The sequence below is a fragment of the Mobula hypostoma genome, chromosome 2, assembly GCF_963921235.1.
Source record: "Mobula hypostoma chromosome 2, sMobHyp1.1, whole genome shotgun sequence".
NCBI lineage: Eukaryota > Metazoa > Chordata > Chondrichthyes > Myliobatiformes > Myliobatidae > Mobula > Mobula hypostoma.
The window spans coordinates 221,392,403-221,417,944 of NC_086098.1; the positions used below are offsets into that span (position 1 = coordinate 221,392,403).

A 25,542-nucleotide genomic window follows, 5' to 3' on the forward strand; every position below is an offset into this window, starting at 1 on the left:
GAGCCACGAAAATCCGGCACCCTGAAGGCACGCTGGTCTTCCAGGCTGCATCCTTGGCATATCGGAAAACGGCCGGTCGTGAGGCCTGGAGAGCGGGTCCCATTTCTGCAAAGAACCAAAGTCAGCGTGTAACTCCAGGTCAGGGTCTTCAAAAGAACTTTGAAAGGAGAGAAAAAAGATATTATAGATAGAAATAGAACTGTTTCCGAAGATGCATGCAAAGGAGTCACCGTTAGACACCATCATCCTCCTAAGCTCTGCCTTCTTAGCATATCATCCTCAGATAATATCATTATAACCAGCACATTGAGGTTGTACAAGGGAAAACCATAACAGAATGTAGAATGAAGTGTTACAGTTTCAATAGCCGTATAACAGTGGTTTAGAAATTGCCCTTGAACTTAGTGATATGTGCTTTCAGGCTTTCATATCTTCTGCTCGATGGGAGGATGAAGAATATCCAGGGTGGGTGAGGACTTGGATTATTCTTTACTGAGGCAGCGAGAAACGTAGACAGAGCGGAGGCTGCTTTCTGTGATGTTCTGAGCTGTGACTACGGCTATGATCCATCTGGACAGAAAGTTTTCTATGAAGTATTTATCAAAATTGGTGAGGGTTAAAGGGGACATGCCATATTACTTCAGACTCCTGAGGAAGTAGAGTTTCTGGTGCACTTACATTGCCATGTAAACATCGTTATGTCATGAAGTAAGAGGTTATAGACAAAGCATTACGCCTGAAATTTAGTTTACAGAAAGACTGCTCTTCTCAATCTTTATTGGTAGAACTCCTACAGTATATAATCTCACTTCTTTTTACTGAGGGAGGTGTTGATTTGTGATAGACCATGTTTGATGTAAGTGTGAAATTTGGTACGTGGTAGGAGAGTTGTTTAAATCTCATATTTTGCCTTTCAACTTGACACTTGGAAGGAGATTCAAAGCACATAGTGTTCAGCCCCACACAGTAGTCTAAAGATCAGAACCATCTTATATCTGTGTTCATTCTTTTAACGAATGTATGGGAAAGATTCTCATGATATTCATTGAAATTATGTGAAATAAGAGTTAATGAAGTTTAGTGTTTTCGTGAGTTCGAATCCAGCCGGCTCCCATGCATGCTTTCCATCCGTGCCGGGTTGAGTGTCGAGCTAGTAGCTCGACCTCGTAAAAAAGAAATTGCCTGCTACAGACACATCAACAGCAAAAAGTTGACGGCCTATGCTCTCTCATGAGATTAAAGGCAATTTCTCTTCTTCTCTCTTCTCATTGTTTAAAAATATAATCTGGCCTGATGAGGAATATATTGAATTATTTTGACAAGTCTATAAAGGACTCCAGATGGCATGATTGATTCTTAGTTGCCTCCTGAGCTCAGTGGCAATTAGGGTCAGCCAGAACCCAGTCAGTTTGGATTAGCAACATCTCTGCCACAATCTCTATCAACATAAGTGTACCACAAGGCTGTGTGCTTAGCCCCCTGCTCTACTTACGTAATTCTTATGACTGTGAGTTTAAGCACAGTTCCAATGCCACATTTAAGACACTCAACATCAGCAAGACGAAAGAGCTGATTGTGGACTTCAGGAAGGGTAAGACGAAGGAACACATACCAATCCTCATAGAGGGATCAGAAGTGGAGAGAGTGAGCAGTTTCAAGTCCCTGGATGTCAAGATCTCTGAGGATCTAACCTGGTCCCAACATATCGATGTAGTTATAAAGAAGGCAAGACAGCGTCTATACTTCATTAGAAGTTTGAAGAGATTTGGCATGTCAACAAATACACTCAAAAACTTCTATAGATGTACCATGGAGAGCATTCTGACAAGCTGCATCACTGTCTGGTATGGGGGGCTACTGCACAGGACCAAAAGAAGCTGCAGAGGGTTGTAAATCTAGTCAGCTCCATCTTGGGTACTAGCCTAAAAAATACCCAGGACATCTTCAGGGAGCGGTGTCTCAGAAAGGCTGCATCCATTATTTGTGTTATCATTTCAGAGGACATGTCCTGGGTCCAGCACATAAGTGCCATTACCAAGAAGGCATGGCATGCCTCTACTTGCTGTGAAATTACCAAAAATTTGTCATGTCATCTAAAACTTTGGCTTCTATAGATATGTGGTGGAGAGTATATTGACTCGTTGCACCACAGCCTGGTCGGGAAACACCAATGTCCTTGAATGGAAAAACCTACAAAAAGTGGTGAATACAGCCCAGTCCATCACAGGTAAAGCCCTCCCCACCATTGAACACATCTACATGGAGTGTTGTCACAAGAAAGCAGCATCCATCTTCAAAGACCCCTGCCATCCAGGCTATGCTCTATTCTTGGTGTTGCCATCAGGGAGAACAAACAGAATCCTCAGGACTCACACCGCCAGCTTCAGGAACAGTTATTATCCCTCACATATATCAGGCTCTTGATCCAGAAGGGATAACTTCACTCAACTTCCCTCACCCCATCACCGAACTGTTGCCGAAACCAATAGATTCAGTTTCAAGGACTGTTCATCTCATGTTCTTGATGTTTATTTCTTACTTACTGTACTTACTATTATTACCATCAATTTTTGTTTCTTCTTGTATTAGCACAATTTGTTGTTGGTTGTTTGTCCATTCTTTTGGGGGCAGTCTTCCATTGATTCTATTGTGTTTCTTGTATTTGCTGTGAATGCCCACAAGAAAATTACATCTCAGGTTTGTATATGGTGACATATATGTACTTGGAACCGTGAACTTTAAATGCTATACCTCCAGCAATGTCTAAACAGTTGAAACAGTGAAAATGGAACTAGAATGAGAATTAGATTATTATTGTCACATGTACTGAGGTAGAGTTAAAAATTTGTCTTGCTTAACATTCATACAGATAACATCATTATACAGTGAGGTAGCACTAGGTAAGACAATAATAGAATTCAGAATAAAGTGTCAAACAAGAGAAAATCTGCAGATGCTGGACATCCAAGCAACACACACAAAACGCTGGAGGAACTCAGCAGGCCAGGCAGCATCTATGGAAAAAAGTACCGACGACATTTCGCTCCTGAGTAAAGGAATTCTGTCCCTCAGAATAAAGTGTAATAGCTACAGAGAACGAGCAGTGCAGTTAAACAATAGAGTGTAAGGTCATAATGAGATAGATTGTGAGGTCAAGAGTCCATCTTATCATACGAGAACACCTTTCTGTCATGGTCTGTTCCGTGAAGTCCGGATTCTGGTTCACAGTCCGGTCCATCGTTCCTTATTCAAAGTTTTCTGGTTTTCCCTTTTTCTGTTAGGTGCTCTAATTGAGGAAGCTGATTCACATTCTGGGCTGGCTACATAAATAGCTCCTTGGTTCAGCTTTGGTTGCTGGATTGTTCATGTCCAAACCCCCTGTCTGAATTCATTTTCTGCCCCTTCCTCCTGAAGCCTTGCCCTGAAACCAGTGTCTGGAGCCTTTGCCTCGCCTTGCCTTGCCTCACCTTGCCTTACCTGAAGCCTCGCCTCGCCTTGCCTGTAACTCTCACCTTCAACCTTCCCCTGCACCGCTGTCAATTTCAACTGCCGGAGCAAGATAAGGAACTGTCTATCGTTGTTTTGAACTGTCTCTGTGTCCATGCCTTCGCTAGGTATGTCTGGCCATTTGCCGCTACCTAGCGTTGGGAACCGTCTCTGTGTCCACGCCTTCGCTAGGTAGTTCCAGCCGTTTGCTGATACCTTGTGTTGGGAACCGTCTCTCTGTGCTCTGTGTACGAGTCCCGGCCCTACGTCCCGCTCCCTAGGAGGGGTCCTGACTCTGTGTAGAGCCCTGGCCCCAAGTCCTCTTCCCAAGGAGGGGTCCCAGCTCTGTGTTCCATGCCTCTGCGTTCCGGTCCTCCTTCAACCAAGGTTCTGCATTCCTGTCCTCCCTTGACCAAGGTTCTGCATTCCTGTCTCCGAAGACCAAGGCTCTGCATTCCTGTCTCCCTCGACCAAGTCAAGGTGTTCTTGTCCTGTCCATGTGCCTCGTGCTGTCCATATGCGTCGTCCTGTGCTGGAATTCCCTCGTCCTGTACTGGAGTTCCCTCATCTTGCTCAGGAGTCTCTCATTCTGTCCTGCAGCCTCACCTAGTCCTGTCTCCCAAGACCATGTCCTGTCTTCACCTAGTTCCGGAGTCCGAGCCCAAGTCAAGACCCAGGTTCTGGGTGCTTGTCCAGTCTCTGGCTCGGAGTCCGAACCCAAGCCTCGTCATGTCCTCGCCTCGAGGAACCCAAGCCTCGTCATGTCCTCGCCTCAAGGAACCCAAGCCATGTCCAGTCCTGTTGCCACATCATGTCCTCGCCTAGTTCTGGAGTCCGAGCGCGAGCCAAGACCCAGATTCAGGGTCCTTGTCCAGTCTCTGGCTCGGAGTCCAAGCCCAGGTTCCCTGTTTCCAGTTCCTAATCCTGGTCCAGCTTGCCTAGCCAATGTCCTAGCCCAAGTCTGTGTTCTTGTCCCAGCTCGTAGTCTGCATCCAGTCACATCCCTAACTCTAGTCTCTAGTCCTGTCCTGTTCCTAGTACTTCAGTGTCTGTGTCTTGCATTTGGGTCTGCCGCCAATGCCCCCTTGTGACACTTTCAGTAGCATTGTAACTGCGGGATAGAAGCTGCCCTTGAGCCTGGTGGTATGAGATTTCAGGCTTTTAAATCTAATGGGAGGGGGTAAGAAGGGAAAGTGTCCAGGTGGTTTAAGGTTGGCAGATGGAGTGTCATGTGGGAAAATGAGAAGTGATATATTTTGGAAAGAAAAGCATAACAGACTGTTACTTAACTGGAAGGAATATGCAGAGAGGTGTTTCACTGGATTTGTGGTCATGTACATGAAATTTGGGAAAGCTGTAGTACAAGCGGATACCAATCCTTACTCCAAGGCGGCTGGAGAATTAAAGAAAGGAAGTCTTATTGCAGTTTTGTGAGGAACTTGCAGCACTCTATGCATCAAACAATTTCTAATATCACCTGTTGACAAGAAATATTATTCATGCCAGGTTGCCTTGAGGGGTTGGTCATGCCCAGAATCAATTCCTGCCTAAGCATGGACCTGAACCCACAGCAATTTGCCTGTCTGCACTATCAGTCTACAGTAGATGCAATCTCACTGGCTCTCCTCTCGGCTTTGGACTACCTGGAGAATAGTTATACCTATGTCAAGCTGCTGTTTATTGATTAAAACTTAGCACGCAAGACCATTATACCCTCAATTCTAATCTACAAGCTCTAAAACCTGGGACTTGGTACCTTCCTCACATCTGGATCTTAGACTTCCTCATTGGAAGGCCACAGTTAGTGCAGGTCGGAGATAACATCTCCTCCTCACTGACAATCAACACTGGCCAACCTCAATGACGCATGCTTAGCCCACTGCTCTACTCTCTCTACATCCACAGCTGTGTTGCTAGAACAGCTCAAATGCCATCTATAAATTTGCCATGACGCAGCTATTGTTGGCAGATTTTGGATGGTGATGAGGAGGCGTACAGGAGTAGGATAGATCAGCTGGTTCAGTGGAATCACAACAACAACCTTGTACTCATCATCACTAAGACCAAGGAATTGATTGTGGACATCAGGAAGCTGAGGGAACACACACCATTCCTTATTGAGGGATCAGCAGTGGAAAGGGTAAGCAGTTTCAAATGTCTCGGAAGGTCTATCCTGGGCCCAACATATTGATGTAATTGCAAAGAAGGCACAACAGTGGCTATATTTCATTTGGAGTTTGGGGAGATTTGGTATGTCACTGAAGACTCTAGCAAACTTCTACAGATGTACTGAGGAAAGCATTCTAACTGGTTGCATCACTGTCTGGTATGGAGGGGCCACTGCACAGGGTCAGATCAAGCTGCAGAAAGTTACAACCTCAGCCTTCTCCATCACTGGTACCAGCATCAAGGACATCTTCAAAAGGTGGTATCCATCATTAAGGACCCCCATCACCCGGAACAAGCCGCCACCTTATTGCTACCATCAAGGAGGAACAGAGGCCTGATTATATGCACTCAGCATTTTAGGAACAGCTTCTTCCTCTCCACCAAATTTCTAAATGAACGATGAACTCATGTACACAAACTCATTTTTTCCTCTTGCTTTTTGCGCTACTGCTTTAATATAATACATAATATTTTTATTGTAATTTATAACTTGTAATGTACTGCACTCAACTGCTGCCACAGAGTAAAAAAATTCATGACATATGGCAGTGATATTAAAACTGACGAAGTTTGATTAACAACTTAGATAAATTTGATATGATTCTGCAGATCTAAGATAAAACTGTAAACAACATGTCATTAAAATGCCACTGCATCCTAAATCTGACGTAGGTACTGAGAGATTGCAAACTTTTTTTTTCAGGCACTTGTAAAATTATTAGAAATGAAGTATTGATTGTCTTTGGTTATAAATCCTGCCCTGTGCAATCTTTTAAAATCTGAGCCAAAGAGGTGAGAGATTCAAAAATGTACGTCAGACCATCCTGTATATTTTTCTAAATGGAATTCACTTTTACAATTTTCTTGTATGACTTTTTGAAAAGGAGCCAGTTAATGTCTGAACTGAAGTTTATTATCTTATATTTTAAATCAGTGGCGAATCAAACTGAAACTTACACTCAGTGGCCATTTTATTAGGTACCGAATTGGAATCTGGTGTAGCCATCTGCTGCTGCAGCCCATCCGCTTTAAGAATCAATGTGTTGTACATTGAGAGATGCTCTTCTGTTGTTGTGACACATGGTTATTTTGAGTGATTGTCACCTTCCTGTCAGCTTGAACTAGACTAGCTATTCTCCTCTGACCTTTTTCATTAACAAGGTGTTTTCACCCACAGAACTGCAGCTCACTGGATGTTTTTTTTTTCATTTTTGCACCATTCTCTGTAAACTGAAACTGTTGTACATGTGAATCTCGTGAGATCAGCTGTTTAAGAGATACTCAAATCACCCCGTCTGACACCAACAATCATTCCACGGTTAAAGTGACTTAGATCTCATTTTCCCCCCTTCTGATGTTTGATCGGCATGGTAGCGTAGTGGTTAGCACAATGCTTTACAGTACAGGTGACCTAGGTTCAATTCCCACCGCAGCCTGTGAGGAGATTGTACGTTCTCCCCGTGACCACGTAGGTTTCCTCCGGGTGCTCCAGTTTCCTCCCACAGTCCAAAGACCGGTTGGTTGGTTAATTGGTCTTTGTAAATTGTTCTGTGGGGTTAAAGCAGGGGTTACTGGCTCAAAAGCCCAAAAGGGTCTATTCCACGCTGTTTCTCAATAAGTAAAAATAAATAAATCTGAACAACAATGGAACCTCTTCGTGTTTTTATGCATTGAGTTGCATCACATGAGAGGCCGATTAGATGTCTGCATTAACAAGAAGTCTACCTAATAAAGCGGCAGCTGAGTGCCATCTCCCTCTCTTTGGAGATAGACTCAGGAAAAGGTGGTAACCCCTACTCTAAAAATAAAGGCAAGATATAAATGAATCTGACAAACACACGTAGCATATCCAAAACTCGAGGTTAACTTGTTGGGAGAGAAAAACAATGTGACCTTGCTAGCTATTCATGCCAGCCAGGCAAGGATGGATTCATCACTTGCATAATCCTGGACCTCCTTCACAGGATGAACAACAGTGAAATAACATAACCCTGCAATGCAGCTGATCGCTGTTCAAGATTTAATTGCTGTCTTCCTACGACTAATGCATTGAGCTCACAGCATAGCAGTTTCCTATTCCATTTGCACCTATTTTGCAGCATTATTTTTTGCAGACAGATGGGCAGTATCCTGCAAGAAACAGGTAGCTCGTTACGAATTATTCAGATACTCACATCACCTCATTGCCATGTCTGTTGCATCCTGACCCCTGTCCAGCAAAGAAATGACCTCAGCAGCTGCCACTTTCTGCTTTGCGATGGGTGGGTGTGATCACTGCATTGTCAGTGCTGATCAGCAGGGTTTCAACCTGCTGCAAGATGCTCAAAGCACACAGTCACACAACACAGCTCACATCTGCACTTAGCACAAATACATTTAAAGTCATTGATCATGTACAGGAATACGAGTGGGCAGAGGTATCAAGTGCAGTTAACAGTGCCCAGAAATCTGAACACTTAATGTTGTTGTCTGAAAATCATTTTTTTTTTGTTTTTTTTTAAACAGAGTCAAAAGTGAGTTCTGCCATTTCTGATTGATGTTTCCTTATTCTGGAAATTCAAGTAAACACTTACAATTGTGATTCATTCTCACACATTTGTTGCAGCCTCCACATGAGGCCTTCAATAATGTTTGTTTTCAACACCCACCACTCTTGCCCAGTTGTGTCGGTCTACCTTTCAAGGACTTAACAGCAGGAGTTTATAATAAGCAACGTACATTAAACGTACGATGCAAAATAGCCCAACTGATCCATGCTGAAGAAAGGTCTCAGCCTGAAATATCGCTGTTACTCTTTTCCACAGATGCTGCCTGACCTGTCGAGTTCTTCCGGCTACTTGTGTGTGTGTTGCTTTGGATTTCTAACATCTGCAGAGTTTCTTATGTTTGCAACTGATCTGTGTTGGTGATTGTACTCCACAGAAGTATATTCCATCACACTTCACCTGACCCAATAAGCATTATTATCCAAATCCATCTACCCATCCAGATTCCTTCTAAAAAGATCAGTCATAATCACCTCTACTTCTTCATTGTTGCAAATAGGAAAGCAATGGACCTCTCTCCTTCATCATGAGCTAAGCTATCTGCATGCACACAAACCATGCAACTATAACATTCAGTTACCCCTTTAGGAACGTATGCCATCTGAGTGTGCCAGGTTACAAGTGTGGAGAGTTCCGTTCTTTGGACAATAAACTACTATACCTTGAATGATTTGATGAATTCAGAAGTGACCACCTTACAAATAATCACATTTGTCTTACATTAGGGGATAGAGTGCCATGGGGCATCACAGTGTTGAAAAACAATGAGATTCAAGATTGAAGATTCAAAGTACATTTATTATCAAAGTATATATGTATCATACAACCTGGAAATTCATCTTCCTCACAGACAGCCACGAAACAAAGAACCATGGAACCAACCCATTCAAAGAAAAACATCAAATCCCTCCTTCCCTCATGCGCAAAAAAGGGCAAACGGCAACAAAAAAAAGAGCGAAGACACAGAATATAAAACACAAAATCAAAAGGCATATTTCAATTCAGCTCAGTGTTCAACTGAAATATGCCTTTTGACAGTTGGAGTTGTTGAAAAGCTGCTTAGTAATACGTCTTCTGTTTCCTTTTGTTCCTTGGCTTTCTCATTTTACGTAGGTAATTTAGGGCTCATCTGTGCTTAATAGAAAATAGTTATTTATAGCCATTGATTCACTGATTTCACAGAATTGTGGACTTACACAGAACTAAAACATCCACACTGGCCATCGACCACCCATTCACCCGATTTTATTTTATTCACCCCTCATTGCTATTGACTATTCCCAGATCCTCTACACACTGGGATATCTTACAACAACCAATTAGCCTACCAACCCATATGTCCTTGGAAGCTGGAGCACCTGAAGGGAAACCCATGCAGTCACAGGGAGCACATGCAAACTCCACACAGACAGGACCTGAGGTCAGGATTGAAATTGGGTCTCTGAAGCCATGAGGCAGAAGCTCTATCCACTGAATTTCCCTGTTACTGATTCAGTATTTTTTGCTTCCTTCATTTCTCTTACTCCTTTCTCTGTTCTGTGTTGTACCTGTGGATGGCAAAACAAATTGCATTGATATGGCTTCTTTATGATAGTAAAGCATGTAAGAGTGCAGTTGGCTGCTTCCTGGATATGGAGGCTGGAGCTGGAAACCCATCCAATGTTAAGGGATGTGGGTTGGAGCAGGACTTGGTTTATTGCTGTTGTACATTGCTTGCGTTATTCTGCCGGGCATTATGGGCATGCTCTGTTGGTGCTGAAATGTGTGACGACACTGGCAGGATTTGTACTAATGACTGTGGGCTGGATGTAACGGGGTGGTGACATTCGAGGGGTGGTATATATTTTAAAGGGTTAATCTTCATGTTCATTTACTGTCTCACCACCACTGTGGCCTTGAACGTAACAGAATATTGATCACTGCTGTGGAGACAATCGTGGGTACATGAAAGTTGGGTGAATACAAGGGTGGGACTTGTGAAGAGTGGTGACAGGTGATCATTGGTTCTGATTTAGCGGTTTGAGCTGGTGCTATGTATTGGTCCACTTACTGCACCATTTCATATCAGTGGTGAGGGCCGAGATGGCCTGTTTCTGTGCTGTAATGGTGACGGTATAAAAGTAGAATTGTCAGGGAACTGTGTGGGATAGTTTTTCAACGCCTCTCAAACAGGCTGGTCATGAACAGTCCCACAGATCGAGTGGAAGGTATTCTGCAGTGAGAGGGACTTGTGCACACCTAGATGGGTGTTTTAATGCTTGTTATTCTGTCCTAATAAATGTAGTTCTAGATAGATAAGTGGAATCTGTGCCTTTTTGTCTGTCTGAGCCATTTCTGATCACCTTTTGATGGAACACGTGTACATCAAAACATATAGCAGAATGCCTCTTTTGGGTTAACGACCAGCACACCCAAAGGTGTGTTAGAGTAGCTCGCCAATGTCTCCACACATTCCAGCACCAACAGAACATGCCCATAGAGCTCAGCAGAACAACACAAGCAATAATAAACGAAGCTTAGTTATGTTAGTGTTATTTTAGGTTTTATGTGTTATTGGTATGACTTGGTACGTTATTTTTTTGGGTCTGGGAACGCTCAAAAATTTTTCCCATATAAATTAATGGTAACTGCTTCCGTGCTTTACACCATTTCGGCTTACTAACAGTTTCATAGGATCGCTGTACCTTAGCGGGGGAAATACGGGGCAAGGGCGGTCCCCTATGGGACAAACCAATTTAGCCCAATATACAGGATGTCCCGGCTAATACGGGACAGTTAGCAACCCTAGTTGGGAATCAAACCTACCACCGTAGTAGTGCTGCACTGCTCTGCACTAGAGTGGCTCACACGTTACTCCCTCTCAGAACCTGCCATCATAGCAGTAATGGCAATTATTCACAGATTGCTGTATTACTTTCAACATTAGTACTTCAATCTTACTATGATCATACACTGGTACATAGCACCCCTTAACTGGACCTCTTTTACAGTCCCATCAACAGTCATAGCTGACCAGTTCACCTCATGCCCAGTATCCGGTGTCATTCTGAGTGACAGGAATCAGGGGCTCCCGAATTCTGATGCACTCATCATGAGTGCGTCGGAATCTGGGAACACCCCGAACTCCTTGGTGCCACCAGGTGTGCAGAACTGCTTGTTGTTCACCACCTTGGCTGGAGGCGGGATGGTGAGGGGCTCCCACTTGGCCAGTTCCACCAATACCATCGCTCGATCCACCCGAAAGTAAACCTATTGGTCTACAGGGATCTACCATCCATACCCAAAATGCACTCAGTGCAAGCTGTGACCAGCGCTGACATAGGTCTTGGCTGCCGTGATCAGATAGCCACCTTTACTGTGTCCGCCCGGGCTGGGATGAGTACCCATCTCTGTCCTTCTATCATCAACCGGAGACCTCTCAGACTGTTGGGGTTGCCTGGGATAACAGTATGCTCGGCCCCAGTATTGACTAGTGCCATCCATCATTGTACATTTTCCTTTCCCCCAATGTCCCACAATAGGTACGTAAAGCCTCAGTTCTCCAGGTTTGGAAAGTTTTGCTGAGCATATCTGCCAGAAGCCTTGACCACGTCCCTACCGGAACAGGTGGGAAGGCATCACCCACTGCTGGATTCCTGCTACTACTGTGCCTGTCGCAGAAGGCCTTCTGCAGCGCCTCAGGCAAGAGGTAGAAGGAGAATTCTTCTCCCCATCAGCTGAGGAAGCAGCGAAGCCCTTGTGTCCTCGGCAACTCCTCTCCCTTCTTATGCTGACAATGGTCTTTCCATTGAGCATACAAGACCACGGTGTGTACCCCATCCCCCCATTCCTTCAGGATGCCTGCCTTGAACTGGACCAAAAACATCTCCTTGCAGGTCAGGCGGGAGCTCCCTCCATTTTGAGCTTCTATCTCCCTCACCTGGCTACAAGCGCTGTCTACATGATCCAGCTTCTCCAAAAACCCAACAGCCAATCCTACTGTCCTCCCTTCCACCGACCCTAAAGAATGGAGCAGTGTTATTTCCTGCAGATTTGTTGTTTTAACCATGGTCAAGGTGAAATTTCAATCCTCTGGAGGGCCGTCCCCACTCTCATAAATCCCAGTGATCTCACAAGTGCGGAGCACAGGGGAGGGGAACGTCAACTCAGACCATGAGAGGCCTGCGTCGGGCATTTTCATGCCTTACCAGGCGCAGATTGGAGCACAGTTGGACCCAAAAGCAGGACACAAACACGTTTTGTGGTGTCAACAAGAATAGAGTTTATTAATCATTACTAGGAAAGCAGGGAAGCAAGGATTGTTTAGAGGGAGATCAAGGAGTGAGCAAAGCAGAAGTGGGAATAAGCGTGGCTAGACTCAGACTTGGACTTGGAACTCTGAACTCAGAATTCGGGACCTGGACTTGGAACTTGGAATATCAGAGCCTGGGCTTTTCTTAGACACAGGATGCAGAACACTGAGAGACAGGATTCCCCAACTCAGGGTAGCAGCAAAACAGCTGGACCTACTCAGCAGAGACGAGGACACGAAGAGACGGTACCACACAACAATAGACAGTTCATACGTTGATACGGAATGGCTCCAAGTGGTGGCAAGCCCTTGATGTGGCCCAGGAAACAGACAGCAGCTCTAGTCTCACTCGGGCGGGTTAACTTGACGGACTCACCCCGGCGAGCTAGCTGAGCGGCTCGATCAGGCAAGGTAACTTAACAGGCTGCCTCCGGCGAGGAGAGGCAACCTACTGGCTCTCGCTTCAGAGAGAAGACTTGAGTAGCTCCGGCGATGTAACTTGGCTCGTTCCAGCAGGGTGACCTGCTCACACTTGCTTCGGTGACATCCGATGACGATCTAGCGCCGAGTAGCTGTCAGCCCGACACTAAATACTGCTCGTTCAGCTGAGACTCAAGTGCCTTTGATTACAGAGCCCAAGAAACACAGGGAAACAATGAATTAAGGAAAACAAGGAGTCAACGGTCCTGATCGTGACACAAAGTAAATTTAAAGGGACCTAGGGAATTACCGAACAGAACCATGATAAGTGATCAGGGCCCACTGACGGAGAGCCTTAAACCCCTCCTCCACTGTGAACCACTCTTCTCAAGAGTTTAAATCTCAGTCTAACAGAGAGGGAAGCTTAACCTTTACCGCGGCCATTACCCTGTCCCACAAAGACCTTTTGTCCCCAACTGTTCCCTGTAGAACATTGTTTATCCCATGGTTTGTAGACAATCCTCCCAAGACATCCATTTCCCAGTTGGATAAGATCACTCCACCTCCCCCACAACATCCAATATCCTTAACAAAATCGCTTCTAATATTTCCACCGATTTCTCTCTGTACTGATCTCCCAGCTCCTCCCCTTTCTTGGAGGGGTAGCCTTTACTCACCATCGAGGTGGTCACCATTTCGGGTCTCCATTCAATTTCTTCCTATATTTGGATTAAAAATTGTTGTGGAGTACAGGACTGCCGCAGAGTGCTGGGAGACCCCACAGGCTCAGGGGCGCGTCAGGAGGGAGATTGGTCAGACCACATTCCTGTGGATATAGTAACCCTAGTTGGTCATTCTTTTTAGGGCCGGGGTGCAAAGAGAGGAAGACGACTTTCCACCCTCTCTTCCCAATCCTCACCATTAAACCAAAGATCTGTGTGCCAGATAAATGGGTCTTCACCCTGCAAAATCAGAGCCCAGACCTTCACTGGGTGTGGTTGCCAATTAACCCTTTGGGTCACTTTCTGCTGGTGGACTTTGGCTGGGCGGCAGGTGATCTTGACATCCTTTTGCTCTATCTCCTTAGCACAGGTCTGTACCAACCATGGGGCCTCTGCTATGATCATGCAGCACTGAATCAATGCCTCCACCTCATGTTTAAGGTATCATCCCATGTTGTTTTGTGATGTCTGTTACTAGCCTAAAAGCTCATCTCTGGCTCCCTCTCTTTTCTGAGAACCTTAACCCCTATAATATGGACACAAGATGGTAACCCATCTTTACCCCTCGGGGGTCCAGCTGGTACATCCAACCCACTGGCACACCATGGCCTGCCAACAAATTGGACAGGCTAATCAAACTCTGCAAAGATACCAGCCCAACCTTGTACTTGGTGTTCTTCACATGGGAGGTCTTCCTTCTTACCCTTACTCCTAAACATTTTGCTTTCTATTGCACCTGCCCGACCCTTCGCTGACTATGCTAAAATATTACGTTATATCAAAAGTTTCTCAGACCCGATTTGGATAGGCAGAAAAATATCAACCCCAATTACCTACTTAGAACTACAAAACTTAATTTATTAGGACAGAATAGCAAGCACTGAAACACCTATCTAGATGTGCACCTGCCCTTCTTACTGCAGCACACCTCCTAGTCGACCTGTTGGATTGTTCCTGACTATCACTGAGGCCTCAAAATCCATCCCTCCAGCCCTGACTGCTCTACTTCTACGCCAGTAATATGAAATGGTGCAGTAAGTAGACCAATGCATAGCACCAGCTCAAACCACAGAATCAGAACCTATCATCATCTGTCACCACTCTTCACGAGTCCCAACTTTGTATTTACCCAACTTTCATGCTCCTACGGTTGTTCCTACAGTAGTAATCAACGTTCTGTTATATCCAAGGCCACAGTGGTGGTGAGACATTCGACAAGCTCAAAGATGAATCCTTTACAATATAACACATGATAAATAAACTTGAATCTTGAATCAGCATCAGTTATCTGAAAACACTTGTCCACCAAGTTAGATTTCTTTGGTTAACGTACAAAAATTTGGTCAAATAAACTTGATTCTTGAATGGTCCTACCATGCACTGTCTTCTCCCTGCATCGTTTCTATGCTTTATTCTCCGGATCCTTGATTACATTTGTTTTACTTTTATTTGTCTTTGACTAGATATCTCTTTTCTTGGTCTAAAATGCACAGACCTACCACCGAGCAGTGATTAGTATTTCCTGTCATTTGTCAAAGCACAAAGCCTTTTTGTCTCGCTGATTGCTCAAGGTATAAAATAATGGCATCATGTTACATTCAAGACACAGTTAACAGCTTCAATCCTATTGAGACGACGGTTATAATATATTGCTTTTATTTCAAATTAAACAGTTGGGCTCTCACTGCTTTGATTCTCTAGCAGACTTACTGTGATAATACAAATCACGAGCCTTTTCCAACACACGTCACACAACAAGTGAGTAATTAGTAACCCACTACCTCCAGCTGATAGTTAGATTGAAATTTCTCCGCAGGCATAGCTCTCACTGGAAGCGGTCCATATTTCACCAGAATGAACGTTTCTGACGCCTGATGGAAGCAGCATATGTTATTAGATGTCTCCAGGGATTCTCCTTATATTCAATGTCTGGCAAGGAATATAAACAACATCCAAGCAGCCCAGTGCAATCCTGGGAATACTGAAATTCCATCAGGTTCAACAATCTTGTGCTTTGTCGCCCACTGATCCATTTACAGTTTGTTAAGGGCCCTCACCATCTGGGAAATGCCCTCTTCTCATTTTCTACCATCAGGGAGATGCCTGAAGACCCACACTCAACACTTTAGGAACACCCACAACATGCTGGAGGAACTCAGCAGGTCGGGCAACATCCGTGGAAATGATCAGTCAACATTTCGGGCCAGAACTCTTCATCAGGACTGCAGAGGGAAGAGGTGGGTTGGTAGGTACCAGGTGAAAAACCAATAAGGGGAAAGATCAAGGGGTGGGGGAGGGGAAGCAGGGAGGTGATAGGCAGGAAAGGTGAAGAAGGAATAGGGGAAAACACAATGGGTAATAGAAGGAGGCGGAACCATGAGGGAGGTGATAGGCAGCTGGGGGAGGGGGTAGAGTGAAACTGGGATGGGGGAAGGGAGGGGGAGGGAATTGCCAGAAGTTGGAGAATTCAATTTTCACCTGGCACCTACCAGCCTTCTCCTTCCCACCCTCCCCCCACCTTCTTTATAGGGCCTCTGCCCCTTCCCTCTTCAGTCCTGATGAAGGGTTCCAGCCCGAAACGTTGGCTGATCATTTCCACGGATGCTGCCCGACCTGCTGAGTTCCTCCAGCGTGTTGTGAGTGTTGCTTTGACCCCAGCGTCTGCAAAGTATTTTGTGTTTACAACACTTCAGGAACAGCTTCTTCCCCTCTGCCATCAGATTTCTGAAGTCATGAATACTCCTCTTTCACATTTTTTCTGGTTTGTTGTAACTTAGAGTAATTTTTATATCTTGCTTTGTACTGCTGGCATAATAGTTTTACAGTGGATGCAATTTCACTGGCTCTCCAATCAGTCTGAGGCCACCTGGACAACAGCAATACTTATGCCAGGTTGTTGTTTATTGATTGCAGCTCAGCATTCAATGGCATCATCTCCTCAGTACTAACCAATAGGCTTCAAAACCTGGGCCTCTGTACCTCCCTCTGCTACTGGATCCTTGACTTCCTCATCAGGAGACCACAATCAGTGTGGATTGGAAATTACATCTCCTCCTCGCTGACAATCAGCAGCGCTGCACCTCAAGGATCTGTGCTTAATGTACTGCTCTACTCTCTCTACACTCATGACTGCGAGGCAAGGCACAGCACAAGTGCCATTTTTAAGTTCACCAATGGCACGACTGTTGTCAGCAGAATCTCAAATGATATCTGACGGATATCATTCAGAAATAGGATCAGCTGGCTGAGTGGTGTCACAACAAAAACCTTCTACTCAAGATCAGTAAGAGCAAGAAATTGATTGTGGACATCAGCAGGTCAAAGCAACACACCTCACCGAGGAGTTAGAAGTGGAAAGTGTGAGTAGTTTCAAGTTCCTGCCTGTCAACATCTCTGAAAAACTATACTGGGCCCAAAATATTGATGCAATACACAGCAGTGGCTATATTTAGAAACCATAAAAACCATAGAAACTACAGCACAGAAACAGGTCTTTTGGCCCTTCTTGGCTGTGCCGAACCATTTTCTGCCTAGTCCCACTGACCTGCACACGGACCATATCCCTCCATACACCTCCCATCCATGTATCTGTCCAATTTATTCTTAAATGTTAAAAAAGAACCCGCATTTACCACCTCGTCTGGCAGCTCATTCCACACTCCCACCACTCTCTGTGTGAAGAAGCCCCCCCTAATGTTCCTTTTAAACTTTCCCCCCTTCACCCTAAACCCATGTCCTCTGGTTTTTTTCTCCCCTTGCCTCAGTGGAAAAAGCCTACTTGCATTCACTCTATCTATACCCATCATAATTTTATATACCTCTATCAAATCTCCCCTCATTCTTCTACGCTCCAGGGAATAAAGTCCCAACCTATTCAACCTTTCTCTGTAACTGAGTTTCTCAAGTCCCGACAACATCCTTGTAAACCTTCTCTGCACTCTTTCAACCTTATTTATATCCTTCCTGTAATTTGGTGACCAAAACTGAACACAATACTCCAGATTCGGCCTCACCAATGCCTTATACAACCTCATCATAACATTCCAGCTCTTATACTCAATACTTTGATTAATAAAGGCCAATGTACCAAAAGCTCTCTTTATGACCCTATCTACCTGTGACGCCACTTTTAGGGAATTTTGTATCTGTATTCCCAGATCCCTCAGTGCCTTATCATTAACCCTGTATGTTCTACCTTGGTTTGTCCTTCCAATGTGCAATACCTCACACTTGTCAGTATTAAACTCCATCTGCCATTTTTTAGCCCATTTTTCCAGCTGGTCCAAGTCCCTCTGAAGGCTCTGAAAACCTTCCTCACTGTCTACTACACCTCCAATCTTTGTATCATCAACAAACTTGCTGATCCAATTTACCACATTATCATCCAGATCATTGATATAGATGACAAATAACAATGGACCCAGCACTGATCCCTATGGCACACCACTAGTCACAGGCCTCCACTCAGAGAAGCAATTCTCTACCACCACTCTCTGGCTTCTTCCATCGAGCCAATGTCTAATCCAATTTACCACCTCTCCATGTATACCTAGCGACTGAATTTTCCTAACTAACCTCCCATGCGGGACCTTGTCAAAGGCCTTACTGAAGTCCATGTAGACAATATCCACTGCCTTCCCTTCATCCACTTTCCTGGTAACCTCCTCGAAAAACTCCAATAGATTGGTCAAACATGACCTACCACGCACAAAGCCATGTTGACTCTCCCTAATAAATCCCAGTCTATCCGAATGCTTGTAGATTCTGTCTCTTAGTACTCCCTCCAATAACTTACCTACTACCGACATTAAACTTACTGGCCTATAATTTCCCGGATTACTTTTCGATCCTTTTTTAAACAATGGAACAACATGAGCCACTCTCCAATCCTCTGACACCTCACCTGTAGACAGCGACATTTTAAATATTTCAGCCAGGGCCCCTGCAATTTCAACACTAGTCTCCTTCAAGGTCCGAGGGAACACCCTGTCAGGTCCCGGGGATTTATCCACTTTAATTTTCCTCAAGACAGCAAGGACCTCCTCCTTTTCGATCTGTACAGTTTCCATGATCTCAGTACTTGTTTCTCTTAATTCCATAGACTTCATGCCAGTTTCCTTAGTAAACACAGACGCAAAAAACCTATTTAAGATCTCCCCCATTTCCTTTGGTTCCGCACATAGCCGACCACTCTGATCTTCAAGAGGACCAATTTTATCCCTTACAATCCTTTTGCTCTTAATATATCTGTAAAAGCTCTTTGGATTATCCTTCACTTTGACTAGAACTTTCATTAGAAGTTTAAAGAGATTTGGTATTGCACCAAAGACTTGAGCAAAATCCTACAGATGTGGAGAACATTACAACTGGTTGCATCACTGTGGCAGAGAAAATGCACAGGACCAGAAAAAGCTACAGAAATTTGCAAGCTCACCAGCTCCATCATGCTGCTGAAGTGAATCCTTGAAAAGATGGCATTCATCATTAAGAACCCAACGATCCAGGACATGCCCTGTTCTCATTACTACCATCAGGGAGGAGGTACAAGAGCCTGTTTTAGGAACAGGTTCTTACCCTCCGTCATCAGATTTCTGAACTATCCAAGAACCCATGAACACTACCTCACTATCGCACTGTACTGCAGCCACAGAAAACCAAATTTCACAACATATGTCAATAATAATATACCTTATTCTGAATCTGACAGAACAACAAATTTGACAACATTTATCAGTGTTAATAAATCTGATTCCAATTCTAATATCAGTGAAGCCGCCTCACTGGGCTCGTATGGAAACTTGGCTTGTTGCCAGCCCCATTAACAGCCATGGAACTCAGCAGTGAGAAAGCGATCTTTCACAAACTACAGGCGTCTAGGGCTGGTATGATTTGGGGTTCACCCAAAGAGGAACGTCGTGATGTTCCTTTTACAGAAACCTCGATTTGAGTGAATGCTGCGTGAATACTACCCATACAAAATTGTCGGTCAGCAAGAAATAACAAATTGTACACTGCATAAAATTATAAAGCATATTTACGAATTGCAGCTTTATCAAACAGTTAGTAGGAAAAAGAAAAGGGAAAAATTAAAAGGGGCCAATGCAGTTAAATCAGTCCAAATGTGCACATTGTTGGAGCTCACCTTGAAGTTGTCTTTTTACTCGTGCTCTGGACCCATGGTTCACGTCAAAGCACACACCACATTCCGAACGTCACACGAAATCCATCTCGAACAAACAAGCTCTCTCTAAGGAGTACTGACCCTTCCTTCTTAGAGCAATTCATCTGCACAAAGCACCTTGTTCAGTGGGGACGCTCCTTCCCACGGCATCATTGGCCATCTTCCCTCCTGAACTGTTCACAGCTCCTGCCAAAAAAAATACCTGTGAACCACACTGCCCATCACAAATCTCACTCTGCCCTGCTCTGTCGAACTTTCTCCTGATCCTACCATCCTGATCGGCTGACACAACATTCCTAAGATGAACATCACCGTATCTTTCAGCTGAAACTAAAGCATCCTAAAAACAGAACACTCTGCGTTTACAGAACTGCTAAAATGAAATACCTACAGCATAGCAGTAAAAATCTTAGCCAGGATATGCAGAGGTATCATATGTCGCTCCCTCAGCTCAGTCTGTTTTTTCTGAGGAAATTGCCCTGTTTTTTTTGTAAGAAGCAATTGTCATTTCTGTTTCCCCTGTGCTTCATGTAGCCTTTGTTAACAGCAAATCAGCTTTATTTGTCACACAGTTGACTGTTTACTGTGAATCATGCACCACAGGCCACTTCCAACTCACTGGCTGATGCAGGGTTGTCAGCGAGTACTTTGTCTTGAATTCATGATAAATTTTAACTTTAAATTCAATGCATGGTGCTGCATCTTTCTGTGCCATGTTATTAAAAATGCACATTTGTGGGAGTAAAATGTGCTATTAAATATATAATTCAGGAAAGTCAGGTATGTTTGATCTAGTGCTTGCTCATCTGAGAGCCTTTGCCGTCCAGTGGTGTAGTGGCATCCTCATTGGACTTCGAGATGAATGGTTCTGGGTTTGAATCCGGCCAGCTCCTTGCACCTAGCAACTTGGCCTTATAGAAAACAGATAAATGCTAAAGGAATGTGGTCCGTGTGCAGGTCAGTGGGACTAGACAGAAAATGGTTTGGCACAGCCAAGAAGGGCCAAAAGGTCTGTTTCTGTGCTGTAGTTTCTATGGTTTCCATGGAATGGCAAGGTTGTTGCCTGATGTGCCACAAGGCATGGAGAGGAACAACAACCTGACGCCCTGATGACACAATTAGGTATCCAGATTCCTTGTGAAGTGCACTTGTGGGAGTTTTGAGTGGGAAAGTTAGTCCATGTATGTCCTGGAGTGACCTCTGTTGTGCACTCCTGTCACAACAACGTCTTTGTTAAGCTTCCATAAGGCATAAACACAAGAAATTCTGCCAACGCTGGAAATCCAAAGCAACGCACACTAAGTGCTAGAGGAACTCAGCAGGTCTGGAGAGGAATAGCCAGTCAATGTTTTGGGCTGAGACACTTTGTTAGGACTGGAAGGGAAAAGGGAAGATGCCAGAATAACAAGGTGTGGGGAGGGGAAGGAGGATGGCAGGAAGGTGATAGGGTGATGCCAGGTGGGTAGGAAAGATAAAGGGCTGGAGAGGAAGGAATCTGATAGAAGAGGAGAGTGGACTGGAGGGGAAGGAGAAGAGAATCCAAGGGGAGGTGATAGGCAGGTGTGAAGAGGTAAAAGGCCAGAATGGAGAATGGAAGAAGAAAGGAGGGGGAGGGATTTTTTTTTAGCCAGAAGGAGAAATTGATATTCATGCCACCAGATTGGTGGCTATGTAGATTGAAAATAAGGTGTTAAGCAAGTACTAATGCAGTCACTCGAGTCTAGTATGATATTCTCCTCAGTGGTTGCCTGTTGGTGGAATGAAAAGGAAGGGAGAAGATTCCTGGATAATAAGGTGGGGGGAGAGAAAATAAGCTAGCTGGAAGGTGATAACTGAAGCCTTCTGGTGGGAAAGGTCAAGGGCCAGAGAAGACAGAATCTGTTAGGAGAAGAGAGTGGAGCATAGGAGAATGGGAAGGAGGAGGGGACCCAAGGAGAAGTAATAGGCATGTGAGAAGAAGTGAAAGGTCAGAATGGGGAATAGAGGAAGGGGGAGGGGGAAATAGGTTCACCGAAGAAGAATTGGTATTCATACCATCAGGTTGGAGGGTACCCTGATGGAATATAAGGTGTTGCTCCTCCAACCTGAGGGTGGCCTTATCTTTGCACAAGAGAAGGCCATGGATCAACAGGACTCTTCATCGAAAGAAAACAAGGATGTCCCTTTAGAACAGTAATGAGTCAGTGAATTTATGGAATTCATTGTCACTGACGACTGTGGACGCAAAGTCATTGGGCATATCTAAAGAGGGTGGCTGATTTGTTCACATTTAGTAAGGACATTGAAGGTGATGGGGAGGCGGCAGAAGAATGGGGTTGAGAAGGAAAATTAATCAGCCACGATGGAATGGAAGAGCAGACTCAACGGCTGACTGTTTTAATTCTGCTCCTATGTCATATGGATAGAGCATTGGTTGATTGACAGGAGGCAAGGAGTGGGAATAAAGTGAGCATTTTCTGATTGGCTGCCTCTGACTAGTCATGTTTCACAGATATTGGTGTTGGGACCACTTCTTTACATTGTATGTCAATGACTTGCATGACAAAATTGATGGCTTTGTGGCCCTGTTTGCAGATGATACAGATAGATAGAGGGGCAAATAGTGTTGGGGAAGAAAGGAGGCTGTGAAAGGACTTAGATGGATTAGGAGAATGAGCAAGGAAGTGGCAAATGGAATACAGTGTTGGGAAGTGTATGATTATGCACTTTGGTAGAAGGAATAAAAGTGCAGACTATTTTCTGAACAGGGAGAAAATTGAAAAATCTGAGGTGCAAAGTGACTTTGGAATCCTCAAACACGAGGAATTCTGCAGATGCTGGAAATTCAAGCAACACATATCAAAGTTGCTGGGTGAATGCAGCAGGCCAGGCAGCATCTCTAGGAAGAGGTACAGTTGACGTTTCGGGCTGAGACCCTTCGTCAGGACTCATGCAGGATCAGAATCAGAAGTAATATCACTGGCATATGTCATGAAATTTGTTGTTATGCGGCAGCTGTACGTTGCAATACATAATAAATACTGTGAACTACGGTAAGAAATATATATATATATGTATATAGTATAGTTTTTTAACATTAAATTAAGTAAGTGGTGCAAGAAGAGGAAAAAAGAAAAAGTAGTGAGGTAGTGTTCATGGGTTCAATGTCTGCTCAGGAACCTGATGGCAGAGGGGAAGAAGCTATTCCTGAACCATTGAGTACGTATGTGCCTTCAGACTCCTATACCTCCTGTACCTGATAGCAGCAATGAGAACAGGGCATGGAGTGATGGATGCCGCCTTTTTGAGGCATTGTTCCCTGAGGATGCCCTGGATACTGGGGAGGTTAGTGCTCATGGTGGAGCTGTTTGAGTTCACAACATTCTGCGGCTTATTTATATCCTGTGCAGTGGCCACCTCATACCAATTTGTGATGTAGCCAGTTAGAATGCTCTCCATGGTATTTTCAAAGATTCAAGATTCTAGATTGAAAGTACATTTATTATCGAAGAATGTATAAATTATACAACCTTGAGATTTGTTTGCTTACAGGGCAGCCACAAAGCAAGAAACCTGAAATAACCCAATTAAACAAAAAAAATTAAAGACCAACCCCCAATGCGCAAGATAAAGGAAAAATAAACACAAATCAGACGAAGAATTGAAGCAAACAACAATATTCCAAATCAAATTGAGTCCTCAGATACAAAGCCTGGAGCAGCCCAAAGTAGGCCCAAAGCCTTTCTTATCAATTCCTCATATTAGCAGGCGAGGAGCACAGCAGCCGGGGCTGTCTTCGTAGCCTCAGTGCCATGGAGAGAGGAATGACTATTGCACAGAGTGAGCAAAATCTGCTCTGTCCTCAGATTCTGACACCCTGTCTTTTTGGCCTATCTGGGCTGGTGTTTAAATTGACCAAACAATGGAACAGCAAAGGGGTCTGGTGCCCTGGCGAGAGGAGTTGACATCACCATCTCACCTCCAATGTGCGCTGGTGTTTAAAATTGTCTAAACAGTGTGTGGTGCCTTGCACTGGTACCCGGCTACTGTGAAGGACTCAGGGCCTAGACCATGCCCAGAGACTTGCTCCAGGCCCAGATTTTGCTGCCCAGCCTGAAGAAGCTCTCAAGTTCTTCAAACCATCTTGATACCGAGAGAGATCCAACTTTGCACCTGTGACAGTTGTACGGGCATCAGAACTTCTCTGCCCCGACTTCTCCTCTCCAAATGGATCACTCCATCTGCATCGATTCAGCAACACACCATCCTGGCCCATCCCTCGAACTTGCCTCGCTACCTCACTGTTTGTGGTGGTAATTCAACAAAATTTACCCCAGGAAAGGTGTTTCAGTGATGTTTTTAGTCGAATTTCTTGCCTTTTGAGCTACCAATGAACTGTCACATGCATTCGGTAGAAACTTGTGAGTGTCTTTGGTGACATACCTAATCTCCTCAGACTCCAAATGAAATGTAGCCACTGTCATGTCTTCTTTGTAACTGCATCAATATATTGACACCCAGGAACTTGAAATTACTCACCCTTTCCATTTCTGATCCCTTGTTGAGGACTGGTGTGTGTTTCCTCGTCTTATCCTAAAGGTTAATTTGCAGGTGGTGAAGAAGGCAACAGCAATGTTAGCATTCATTTCAAAAGGACTAGAATATAAAAGCACAGATGTTATGCTGAGACTTTATAAGGCACTGGTGAGGGCTCATTTGGAGTATTGTGATCAGTCTTGGGGACCTTATTTAAGAAAGGATGTGCTGACATTGGAGAGGGTTCCGAAAAAGGTTCACAAAAATAATTCCGGGAATGAAAGGTTTATCGTATAAACAGCAATTGATGGCTCTGAGCCTTTACTCGCTGGAATTTAGAAAAATGGGGGTGGGGGGGATCTCAATGAAACCTACTGAATGTTAAAAGGCCTCAATAGAGTGGATGTGAGGAGGATATTTCCTGTGGTAGGGGAGTCTAGAACCAGAATTGAGGGATGTCACTTTAGAATGGATATGAGGCGAAAAGGAATTTCTTGTGCCACATGGTGGTGAGTCTGTGGAATTTGTCACAATAGGCATGTGTGGAGATCAGGTCATTGAGTGTAAAGCGGAGGCTGATAAATTCTTGATAAATCAGGGTGTGAAAGGTTATGAGGAGAGAGCAGGAAAATCGGGTTGAGAGGCAAATTGATCAGCCATGATGAAATGGCGGAGTAGACTTGATGGGCCGAATGGCCTAATTCTGCTCCTATATCTTATGGTCTTATGGACATCTAGTCATAATGTCAATTTCTTTTACAGTTTCGCAGTTCCTGAAAATGACCAGCATGGATAACTTCATTCACCTCTACTCCATACTGGTAGTCTGACCTACGGGCTCACACTTAAAGACATTTCACAACTCATATTCTCAGTAATAGGTAGTGGATGATGCAGTCAACATGGGATACATACATTGCATTACATAGTACAACACCTCAACAACCCAACAACCCAGGAACTTCTGCGAGGGTCCTGTTTGTTGACTTCAGCTCAGCGTTCAACACCATCGTCCCAGAAATCTTCCGCTCCAAACTCACCCAGCTCACTGTCTCCCCCGCCATCTGTCAGTGGATCACAAGCTTCCTGACTGACAGGGTGCAGCAAGTGAGGCTGGGGAGCATCATTTCTAGCACTCGGACAATCAGTACCGGAGCCCCCCAGGGATGTGCGCTCTCCCCACTGCTCTTCTCCCTTTACACTAATGACTGC

At 44.5% G+C, this 25,542-nt stretch overlaps 1 protein-coding gene and 1 long non-coding RNA gene across 4 annotated transcripts in view; one reads left to right on the forward strand and one right to left on the reverse strand.

Annotated features, from left to right (window-relative positions):
• The window catches only part of LOC134342869 (uncharacterized), a 30,383-nt gene extending 10,049 nt beyond the window's left edge, over positions 1 to 20,334 (reverse strand). The window contains exons 1-2 of the long non-coding RNA XR_010017128.1: positions 20,207 to 20,334; positions 19,777 to 20,001 (exon numbers count right to left, since the gene is read on the reverse strand). This is a non-coding gene — a long non-coding RNA (uncharacterized LOC134342869). The remainder of the gene's footprint in view (positions 1 to 19,776; positions 20,002 to 20,206) is intronic.
• LOC134342867 (solute carrier family 12 member 5-like) overlaps positions 1 to 25,542 on the forward strand; it is a 1,196,244-nt gene that overhangs the window by 277,605 nt on the left and 893,097 nt on the right. The gene's annotated exons all lie outside the window — the stretch shown is intronic.